The 11,306-nt window shown below is 49.3% G+C and overlaps 1 protein-coding gene across 1 annotated transcript in view; it reads left to right on the plus strand.

Annotated features, from left to right (window-relative positions):
- Nucleotides 1-11,306, plus strand: part of LOC311025030 (uncharacterized protein) — a 375,179-nt gene that overhangs the window by 46,309 nt on the left and 317,564 nt on the right. The gene's annotated exons all lie outside the window — the stretch shown is intronic.

Below are 11,306 nucleotides of genomic sequence, written 5' to 3' on the forward strand. Positions count from 1 at the left end.
GTCAATCTCACGCTCCATCCTTCCCTCACTCGTGAACAAGACCCCAAGATACTTAAACTCCTCCACTTGAGGCAGGAACTCCCCCCCGACCTGGAGGGAGCAAGCCACCTTTTTCCGGTCGAGAACCATGGCCTCAGATTTGGAGGTGCTAATCCTCATCCCGGCTGCTTCACACTCGGCTGCAAACCGCCCCAGGACATGCTGGAGGTCCTGGCTCGAAGGAGCCAACAAGACCACATCGTCCGCAAAAAGCAGGGATGAAATCCAGTGGCTCCCGAACCAGATCCCCTCCGGCCCACGGCTGCGCCTAGAAATCCTGTCCATAAAAATAATGAACAGGACCGGTGACAAAGGGCAGCCCTGCCGGAGTCCAACATGCACCTGGAACAGGTCTGACTTACTGCCGGCAATGCTAACCAAGCTCCAGCTCCGGTCATACAGGGACCGAACAGCCCTTAGCAGAGGGCCCCCGACCCCGTACTCCCGAAGTACCTCCCACAGAATGCCACGAGGGACACGGTCGAATGCCTTCTCCAAGTCCACAAAACACATGTGGACTGGTTGGGCAAACTCCCATGAACCCTCGAGCACCCTGCGGAGGGTATAGAGCTCGTCCAGTGTTCCACGGCCAGGACGAAAACTGCATTGTTCCTCCTGAATCCAAGGTTCGACTATCGGCCGAATTCTCCTCTCCAGCACCCTGGAATAGACTTTCCCGGGGAGGCTGAGAAGTGTGATCCCCCGATAGTTGGAACACACCCTCCGGTCCCCCTTTTTGAATAGAGGGACCACCACCCCGGTCTGCCAGTCCAGAGGCACTGTCCCCGACCGCCACGCGATGTTGCAGAGACTGACAACCAAGACAGCCCCACAACATCCAGAGACTTGAGGTACTCAGGGCGGATCTCATCCACCCCCGGTGCCTTGCCGGGGAGCTTCTTAACTACCTCGGTGACTTCTGCCCGGGTAATGGGTGGATGAACCTCCGAGTCTCCAGCCTCTGCTTCCTCAATGGAAGACGTGTCAGTGGGATTGAGGAGACCCTCGAAGTATTCCTTCCACCGCCCGACGATATCCCCAGTCGAAGTCAGCAGCTCCCCACCTCCACCGTAAACAATGTTGGTGGAGGGCTGCTTCACCTTCCTAAGGCGCCGGATGGTTTGCCAGAATTTCCTCGAGGCCGACTGATAGTCCTCCTCCATGGCCTCCCCGAACTCTTCCCAGACCCAAACCTTTGCTTCAGCGACCGCCCACGCTGCAGGACGCTTGGCCTGCCGGTACCTGTCAGCTGCCTCGGGAGTCCCCCGAGCCAACCAGGTTCGGTAGGACTCCTTCTTCAGCTTGACAGCATCCCTTACTTCCGGTGTCCACCACCGGGTTCGGGGATTGCCACCACGTCAGGCACCGGAGACCTTACGGCCACAGCTTCGAACAGCCGCGTCAACAATGGAAGCAGAGAACAAGGTCCATTCGGACTCAATGTCCCCAGCCTCCCTCGGGATCTGGTCAAAGCTCTCCCGGAGGTGGGAGTTGAAGACCTCCCTGACAGAGGGTTCCACCAGACGTTCCCAGCAGACCCTCACAACGTGTTTAGGTCTGCCAAGTCTGTCCAGCTTCCTCCCCTGCCAGCGGATCCAACTCACCACCAGGTGGTGATCAGTTGACAGCTCAGCCCCTCTCTTCATCCGAGTGTCCAAAACATACGGCCGGAGGTCAGATGACACAACCACGAAGTCGATCATTGACCTCCGGCCTAGGGTGTCCTGGTGCCATGTGCACTGATGGACACCCTTATGTTTGAACATGGTGTTCGTTATGGACAAACCGTGACCAGCACAGAAGTCCAATAACAGAACCCCACTCGGGTTCTGATCGGGGAGGCCGTTCCTCCCAATCACGCCCCTCCAGGTAACACTGTCGTTGCCCACGTGAACGTGGAAGTCCCCCAGTAAAACAATGGAGTCCCCGGTTGGAGCACTCTCAAGTACCCCTCCCAAGGACTCCAAGAAGGCCGGGTACTCTGACCTATCCCCGACCCGAAGGCGCAGGGAAACGACCCTCTCGTTCACCGGGGAAAACTCCAACACATGGCGGCCGAGCTGGGGGGCTATAAGCAAGCCCACACCAGCTCGGCGCCTTTCACCGCGGGCAACTCCAGAGTAGAAGAGAGTCCAGCCTCTCTCAAGGAGTTGGGTTCCAGAGCCTAGACTGTGCGTGGAGGTGAGCCCGACTACCTGTAGCCGGTAGCGCTCTACCTCCCGCACTAGCTCAGGCTCTTTCCCCCCCAGTGAGGTGACATTCCATGTCCCCATGGCTAGAGTCACCGTCCGGGGATTGGGTCGCCGGGGCACCCGCCCAGGACAGCCACCCAAATCCCACCGCACCGGCCCCTTCTGAACCCTCCTGCGGGTGGTGGGCCTACAGGAGGGCGGGCCCACGTTGCTCTTTCGGGCTGTGCCCGGCCGGGTCCCGTGGGTACAGACCCGGCCACCAGGCGCTCGCCTGCGAGCCCCAACCCCGGGCCTGGCTCCAGGGTGGGGCCCCGGTGACACCAGTCCGGGCGACGTGAACTTCCTTGATTTTATCTTTTTCATTAAGGGCTTTGGAACCGCTCTTAGTCTGACCTGTCACCTAGGACCTGTTTGCCTTGGGAGACCCTACCAGGGGCATTAAGCCCCGGACAACATAGCTCCTAGGATCATTCAGGTGCTCAAACCCCTCCACCACGGTAAGGTGTCGGTTCAAGGAGGAGTGTCGGTTAAAAGGAAACGCCCTGATAACAGAATTTCAAAATAAAAGCATTCGTCGGGTACATAGCGAAAGACTGTCAACGAAAGCAAATACTGTCAACGGAAACGTACGGACGTTGTGATATGTACTTTCAAAATAAAGGCTCAAATAATTGACAATTGTAAGCTTAAGCCATTTTTTTTATTGAAATTTCTAACAAGGCCATGTTTCCACATGCAAATTTCACTTCAGGGTAATAGTAGACGTACACCGCCTCATATTGCCACCCAGTCTTTCCTGTGTCTTTCAAACTAAGGTAAACTGAAGTGTAAAATATGAGACATATTACACATGATTTTGGATTCAATTTAAAAGGAAACGCCCTGTTATCACTGACTAATTCCACTTCAGGGTTATAGTATATGACCTGGTAGTGTGAACCAGTAAGAATCAAGACATTCTGATGTATAGTTTCAGAATAAAAGCCCGTCAAAGTGTCAAATATGAGACAAATTACATTTGATTTTGGATTCAATTTAAAAGGAATCGCCCTGTTATCAAGGAATAATTCCACTTCAGAGTTATAGTATATGACCTGGTAGTGTGACCCAGTTAGTATCAAGACAATCTGATGTATAGTTTCAGAATAAAAGCCTGTCAAAATGTCAAATATGACACATATTACACATGATTTTGGATTCAATTTAAAAGGAAACGCCCTGTTATCACTGACTAATTCCACTTCAGGGTTATAGTATATGACCCTGTAGTGTGACCCAGTAAGTATCAAGACAATCTGATGTATAGTTTCAGAATAAAAGCCTGTCAAAGTGTCAAATATGACACATATTACACATGATTTTGGGTTCAATTTAAAAGGAAACGCCCTGTTATCACTGACTAATTCCACTTCAGGGTTATAGAATATGACCTGGTAGTGTGACCCAGTAAGTATCAAGACATTCTGATGTATAGTTTCAGAGTAAAAGCCTGTCAAATATGAGACAAATTACAATTGATTTTGGATTCAATTTAAAAGGAATCGCCCTTTTATCAAGGAATAATTCCACTTCAGAGTTATAGTATATGACCTGGTAGTGTGACCCAGTAAGTATCAAGACATTCTGATGTATAGTTTCAGAGTAAAAGCCTGTCAAATATGAGACAAATTACAATTGATTTTGGATTCAATTTAAAAGGAATCGCCCTTTTATCAAGGAATAATTCCACTTCAGAGTTATAGTATATGACCTGGTAGTGTGACCCAGTAAGTATCAAAACATTCTGATGTATAGTTTCAAAATAAAAGCCCGTCAAAGTGTCAAATATGAGACAAACTACATTTGATTTTGGATTCAATTTAAAAGGAAACGCCCTGTTATCAAGGAATAATTCAATTTCAGGGTTATAGTATATGACCTGGTAGTGTGACCCAGTAAGTATCAAGACATTCTGATGTATAGTTTCAGAATAAAAGCCTGTCAAAGTGTCAAATATGACACATATTACACATGATTTTGGGTTCAATTTAAAAGGAAACGCCCTGTTATCAAGGAATAATTCCATCCATCCATCCATCCATCCATCCATCCATCCATCCATCCATCCATTTTCCTCCGCTTATCCGGGACCGGGTCGCGGGGGCAGCTGTCTGAGCAGGGACGCCCAGACTTCCCTCTCCCCAGACACTTCCCCCAGCTCCTCCGGGAGGACCCCAAGGCGTTCCCAGGCCAGCCGGGTGACATAGTCACTCCAGCGTGTCCTGGGTCTTCCTCGGGGTCTCCTCCCGGTGGGGCATGCCTGGAACACCTCCCGAGGGAGGCGTCCAGGGGGCATCCGATGCAGATGCCCGAGCCACCTCAACTGGCTCCTCTCGGTGTGGAGGAGCAGCGGCTCTACTTCGAGCTCCCCCCGTGTGACGGAGCTCCTCACCCTATCTCTAAGGGAGCGCCCCGCCACCCTGCGGAGGAAGCTCATTTCGGCCGCTTGTATCCGGGATCTTATTCTTTCGGTCATGACCCAAAGTTCATGACCATAGGTGAGGGTAGGAACGTAGATTGACCGGTAAACCGAGAGCTTCGCCTTTCGGCTCAGCTCTCTCTTTACCACGACGGACCGATACAGCAACCGCATTACTGCAGCCGCTGCACCGATCCGCCTGTCAATCTCACGCTCCATCCTTCCCTCACTCGTGAACAAGACCCCAAGATACTTAAACTCCTCCACTTGAGGCAGGAACTCCCCCCCGACCTGGAGGGAGCAAGCCACCTTTTTCCGGTCGAGAACCATGGCCTCAGATTTGGAGGTGCTAATCCTCATCCCGGCTGCTTCACACTCGGCTGCAAACCGCCCCAGGACATGCTGGAGGTCCTGGCTCGAAGGAGCCAACAAGACCACATCGTCCGCAAAAAGCAGGGATGAAATCCAGTGGCTCCCGAACCAGATCCCCTCCGGCCCACGGCTGCGCCTAGAAATCCTGTCCATAAAAATAATGAACAGGACCGGTGACAAAGGGCAGCCCTGCCGGAGTCCAACATGCACCTGGAACAGGTCTGACTTACTGCCGGCAATGCTAACCAAGCTCCAGCTCCGGTCATACAGGGACCGAACAGCCCTTAGCAGAGGGCCCCCGACCCCGTACTCCCGAAGTACCTCCCACAGAATGCCACGAGGGACACGGTCGAATGCCTTCTCCAAGTCCACAAAACACATGTGGACTGGTTGGGCAAACTCCCATGAACCCTCGAGCACCCTGCGGAGGGTATAGAGCTCGTCCAGTGTTCCACGGCCAGGACGAAAACTGCATTGTTCCTCCTGAATCCAAGGTTCGACTATCGGCCGAATTCTCCTCTCCAGCACCCTGGAATAGACTTTCCCGGGGAGGCTGAGAAGTGTGATCCCCCGATAGTTGGAACACACCCTCCGGTCCCCCTTTTTGAATAGAGGGACCACCGGTCTGCCAGTCCAGAGGCACTGTCCCCGACCGCCACGCGATGTTGCAGAGACTGACAACCAAGACAGCCCCACAACATCCAGAGACTTGAGGTACTCAGGGCGGATCTCATCCACCCCCGGTGCCTTGCCGGGGAGCTTCTTAACTACCTCGGTGACTTCTGCCCGGGTAATGGGTGGATGAACCTCCGAGTCTCCAGCCTCTGCTTCCTCAATGGAAGACGTGTCAGTGGGATTGAGGAGACCCTCGAAGTATTCCTTCCACCGCCCGACGATATCCCCAGTCGAAGTCAGCAGCTCCCCACCTCCACCGTAAACAATGTTGGTGGAGGGCTGCTTCACCTTCCTAAGGCGCCGGATGGTTTGCCAGAATTTCCTCGAGGCCGACCGATAGTCCTCCTCCATGGCCTCCCCGAACTCTTCCCAGACCCAAACCTTTGCTTCAGCGACCGCCCACGCTGCAGGACGCTTGGCCTGCCGGTACCTGTCAGCTGCCTCGGGAGTCCCCCGAGCCAACCAGGTTCGGTAGGACTCCTTCTTCAGCTTGACAGCATCCCTTACTTCCGGTGTCCACCACCGGGTTCGGGGATTGCCACCACGACAGGCACCGGAGACCTTACGGCCACAGCTTCGAACAGCCGCGTCAACAATGGAAGCAGAGAACAAGGTCCATTCGGACTCAATGTCCCCAGCCTCCCTCGGGATCTGGTCAAAGCTCTCCCGGAGGTGGGAGTTGAAGACCTCCCTGACAGAGGGTTCCACCAGACGTTCCCAGCAGACCCTCACAACGTGTTTAGGTCTGCCAAGTCTGTCCAGCTTCCTCCCCTGCCAGCGGATCCAACTCACCACCAGGGGGTGATCAGTTGACAGCTCAGCCCCTCTCTTCATCCGAGTGTCCAAAACATACGGCCGGAGGTCAGATGACACAACCACGAAGTCGATCATTGACCTCCGGCCTAGGGTGTCCTGGTGCCATGTGCACTGATGGACACCCTTATGTTTGAACATGGTGTTCGTTATGGACAAACCGTGACCAGCACAGAAGTCCAATAACAGAACCCCACTCGGGTTCTGATCGGGGAGGCCGTTCCTCCCAATCACGCCCCTCCAGGTAACACTGTCGTTGCCCACGTGAACGTTGAAGTCCCCCAGTAAAACAATGGAGTCCCCGGTTGGAGCACTCTCAAGTACCCCTCCCAAGGACTCCAAGAAGGCCGGGTACTCTGACCTATCCCCGACCCGAAGGCGCAGGGAAACGACCCTCTCGTTCACCGGGGAAAACTCCAACACATGGCGGCCGAGCTGGGGGGCTATAAGCAAGCCCACACCAGCTCGGCGCCTTTCACCGCGGGCAACTCCAGAGTAGAAGAGAGTCCAGCCTCTCTCAAGGAGTTGGGTTCCAGAGCCTAGACTGTGCGTGGAGGTGAGCCCGACTACCTGTAGCCGGTAGCGCTCTACCTCCCGCACTAGCTCAGGCTCTTTCCCCCCCAGTGAGGTGACATTCCATGTCCCCATGGCTAGAGTCACCGTCCGGGGATTGGGTCGCCGGGGCACCCGCCCAGGACAGCCACCCAAATCCCACCGCACCGGCCCCTTCTGAACCCTCCTGCGGGTGGTGGGCCTACAGGAGGGCGGGCCCACGTTGCTCTTTCGGGCTGTGCCCGGCCGGGTCCCGTGGGTACAGACCCGGCCACCAGGCGCTCGCCTGCGAGCCCCAACCCCGGGCCTGGCTCCAGGGTGGGGCCCCGGTGACACCAGTCCGGGCGACGTGAACTTCCTTGATTTTATCTTTTTCATTAAGGGCTTTGGAACCGCTCTTAGTCTGACCTGTCACCTAGGACCTGTTTGCCTTGGGAGACCCTACCAGGGGCATTAAGCCCCGGACAACATAGCTCCTAGGATCATTCAGGTGCTCAAACCCCTCCACCACGGTAAGGTGTCGGTTCAAGGAGGAGTGTCGGTTAAAAGGAAACGCCCTGATAACAGGGCGTTTCCTTTTAAATTGAATCCAAAATCAATTGTAATTTGTCTCATATTTGACAGGCTTTTACTCTGAAACTATACATCAGAATGTCTTGATACTTACTGGGTCACACTACCAGGTCATATACTATAACCCTGAAGTGGAATTATTCCTTGATAACAGGGCGATTCCTTTTAAATTGAATCCAAAATCAATTGTAATTTGTCTCATATTTGACAGGCTTTTACTCTGAAACTATATATCAGAATGTCTTGATACTTACTGGGTCACACTACGGGGTCATATACTATAACCCTGAAGTGGAATTATTCCTTGATAACAGGGCGTTTCCTTTTAAATTGAATCCAAAATCATGTGTAATATGTGTCATATTTGACATTTTGACATGCTTTTATTCTGAAACTATACATCAGATTGTCTTGATACTTACTGGGTCACACTACAGGGTCATATACTATAACCCTGAAGTGGAATTAGTCAGTGATAACAGGGCGTTTCCTTTTAAATTGATCCCAAAATCATGTGTAATAATTCTCATATTTGACACTTTGATGGGCTTTTATTTTGAAACTATACATCAGAATGTTTTGATACTTACTGGGTCACACTACCAGGTCATATACTATAACTCTGAAGTGGAATTATTCCTTGATAACAGGGCGATTCCTTTTAAATTGAATCCAAAATCAAATGTAATTTGTCTCATATTTGACACTTTGACGGGCTTTTATTCTGAAACTATACATCAGAATGTCTTGATTCTTACTGGTTCACACTACCAGGTCATATACTATAACCCTGAAGTGGAATTAGTCAGTGATAACAGGGCGTTTCCTTTTAAATTGAATCCAAAATCATGTGTAATATGTCTCATATTTTACACTTCAGTTTACCTTAGTTTGAAAGACACAGGAAAGACTGGGTGGCAATATGAGGCGGTGTACGTCTACTATTACCCTGAAGTGAAATTTGCATGTGGAAACATGGCCTTGTTAGAAATTTCAATAAAAAAACGGCTTAAGCTTACAATTGTCAATTATTTGAGCCTTTATTTTGAAAGTACATATCACAACGTCCTTACGTTTCCGTTGACAGTATTTGCTTTCGTTGACAGTCTTTCGCTATGTACCCGACGAATGCTTTTATTTTGAAACCAGTTCTGAGACGATATTACCGTAAAGATACTACAATCACGTACAGCAAAAAAATCTGTCGGCTGGCTTGACTGACGTTCACGATGTGTCGGCTGGCTTGACCGCAGTCACAAAGTGGAGGGGAAAAGCTTCCTGGTTATCGCAAATGTCTTGGTCCAAACTTTCACCGAGGCCGGAGCTGCCCGAGTGGCCGAGGAGATACTGAGAGAGATCGACTGCAACAGTGAGGCGGACCAACTGGGTAAATATATATTTAATTTAGCGCGGTTCATTCTTACTTTCACTTTCGAGCTGAGGCTCAACGGTCTGACCGAAGAGTCGGTTTGGTCCAGGAGTGGGTTGATAAAACCCAGCAGCATATTAAATATTCATAAACCGTGTTTTAGTAAGAGTGTTATCAGGATGTAACCGTGCTTCCTATATGACAGTTGCAGACATCGCTGGACTGACGTCCTCCACACCTGCTTCCGGTGACCGTGAGTTGTTTTTAACACGAGACATTATATTAATATTTGAAATATTGGAACCAACATTTGTATGTTTTTTAAGCATTGAGGACGAGGTGTTTCTATGTGTGATATTATGTTTGTATATTATGTGTCTTCATAATAATAAAAATAATATATATTATTACAATTTAATTATAACATTTATATAAATAATAATAATAATGACAGATTTAGCTTAACGTGTTGTATTGAGTTGTCGTATTGCATATTGAACAAACCCCGTAACAAAATAATCAATAGTGCAAGAGAAAGAAATGTCTCTTAAAATAAATAAATAAATAAAGGAGAATCCAGCACAAGTTCTTTGCTTTGGACTTGGCCGAGCATGTATCTGGGATTTCCACGTTCAAAGCAGCAATAGTGGTTATTATGGAGCTCACGCAAATATATACACATAAATGATGGGTAAACATTCCTATGAAATATTATTATCTTAATATTTTCTTAATCTGGCATCCAAGAGGACACTTCATAAAAAAGAGTTGAGGACAAATTCAGGAGGAAATGCATTTTAATTGTCTATCTTTACCGTGAAAGACGGCCTTTTGTTTGCTGTGTGTCTGAAAAAACATGCATTAACACTCTTTCATGAAGCAATTTTGAATTTGTTTCAGACGGGAGACCGTCAGCTGGAGCGGCTGCTGTGAACACCGTGGCAGGAGGTGGATGCACAGGTAAGGTGATGTCTTCATCGTGAACGCTGCCTGCCATCGGACACCGATTAGATTGAGACTGTTGAATTCAAATGAATTAGTTTGACACTTATTGTGTTATTTCTCAGAGTTGGACGAGAAGATCGCTGTAATGTTTGCACATTGAGGATAGAGCCAAGAGACATTTAGCTTAGCTTAGCATACAGACTGGAAGCAAAGGGAAAGAGTTAGCCTGGTTCAGTCCAGAACTCCTAAAAACCACAACCTTGTGACGAGCTCGCTGTTCTCCGGTTCCTCCTGTCTCTGTGCTAAACTAAGCTAAATGTCTCCTAGATTTGTGTGTGTGTGTGTGTGTGTGTGTGTGTGTGTATAGAGTACAGACATGAGGGCTGTATCTATTCAATTCAGTTTTATTTCTAGTGTCATATCACAACAGAAGTCATCTCAGGACACATTGAACAGGACTAGAATACGCTCATGATTTATTACATTTTCAGAGTCCCAACATCCCCAGGAGCGTTGCAGCGACAGCGGCGAGAAAAAACTGCCTTAATACGCTTTTAGGCAGAAATCTGGTGCAGCCCAGGCCCTCGGGTTCCAACTGCATTTGGTGGTGGTAGTAGTATAGTAGAAGTATAGTATATAGTATCTATCTTCTCATCTTACTCTTGGCATGAAAGTGCGTCTCCCAAAAATGTCGTATTGTAGAAACTTTAGATGCAAGAGCTTTACAGAATTTGGAGAACACGTAACTTCGTAGCTGTAAACTGAACCCTTATTCTTTCAGATGTAGTTTAATGCCAGAGTTAGAAATCCACTATTTGATCATCAAAATGAACCTTTTCCTCTGAAGAAAATGTACAAAGTTGTAATCAGGCATTCCTCCTTCTTTCCTCAGGGGCTCAGTTCGTGGATAAACATAGACTCCAGCTGATCGAAAGAGTGAACAACATAGGACCCATTTTTGATGAGCTCCTCGACAAAGGCATCATCCAACAAGAGAGTTACAATAAAATCTTGGCGAGCCCCACTGATCAGGAGAAGATGAGGAAGCTCTACTCCGGTCCCCTGACTGCTGCCGGACCTGACGGCAAAGACGTGTTCTACACAATCCTCGAGGAAAGGGAGACATATCTCATTGCTGACCTCAAGAAGAAGAAGTGAAATTCATCATCAGACCAAATCTACATTCTACCTGAACACAAACAGTTTCTATATAATCAAAGTGGGGGAGATATTCATTTTAATGCTACGCTAAATGTTTAAACAGAGCCGTTTCCTCTTAAATCCAATGAAATGTATACTTATGTGGTCCAGCCCCGAT

The sequence above is a fragment of the Eutrigla gurnardus genome (assembly GCF_963514095.1).
Source record: "Eutrigla gurnardus genome assembly, chromosome: 14".
Lineage (NCBI taxonomy): Eukaryota > Metazoa > Chordata > Actinopteri > Perciformes > Triglidae > Eutrigla > Eutrigla gurnardus.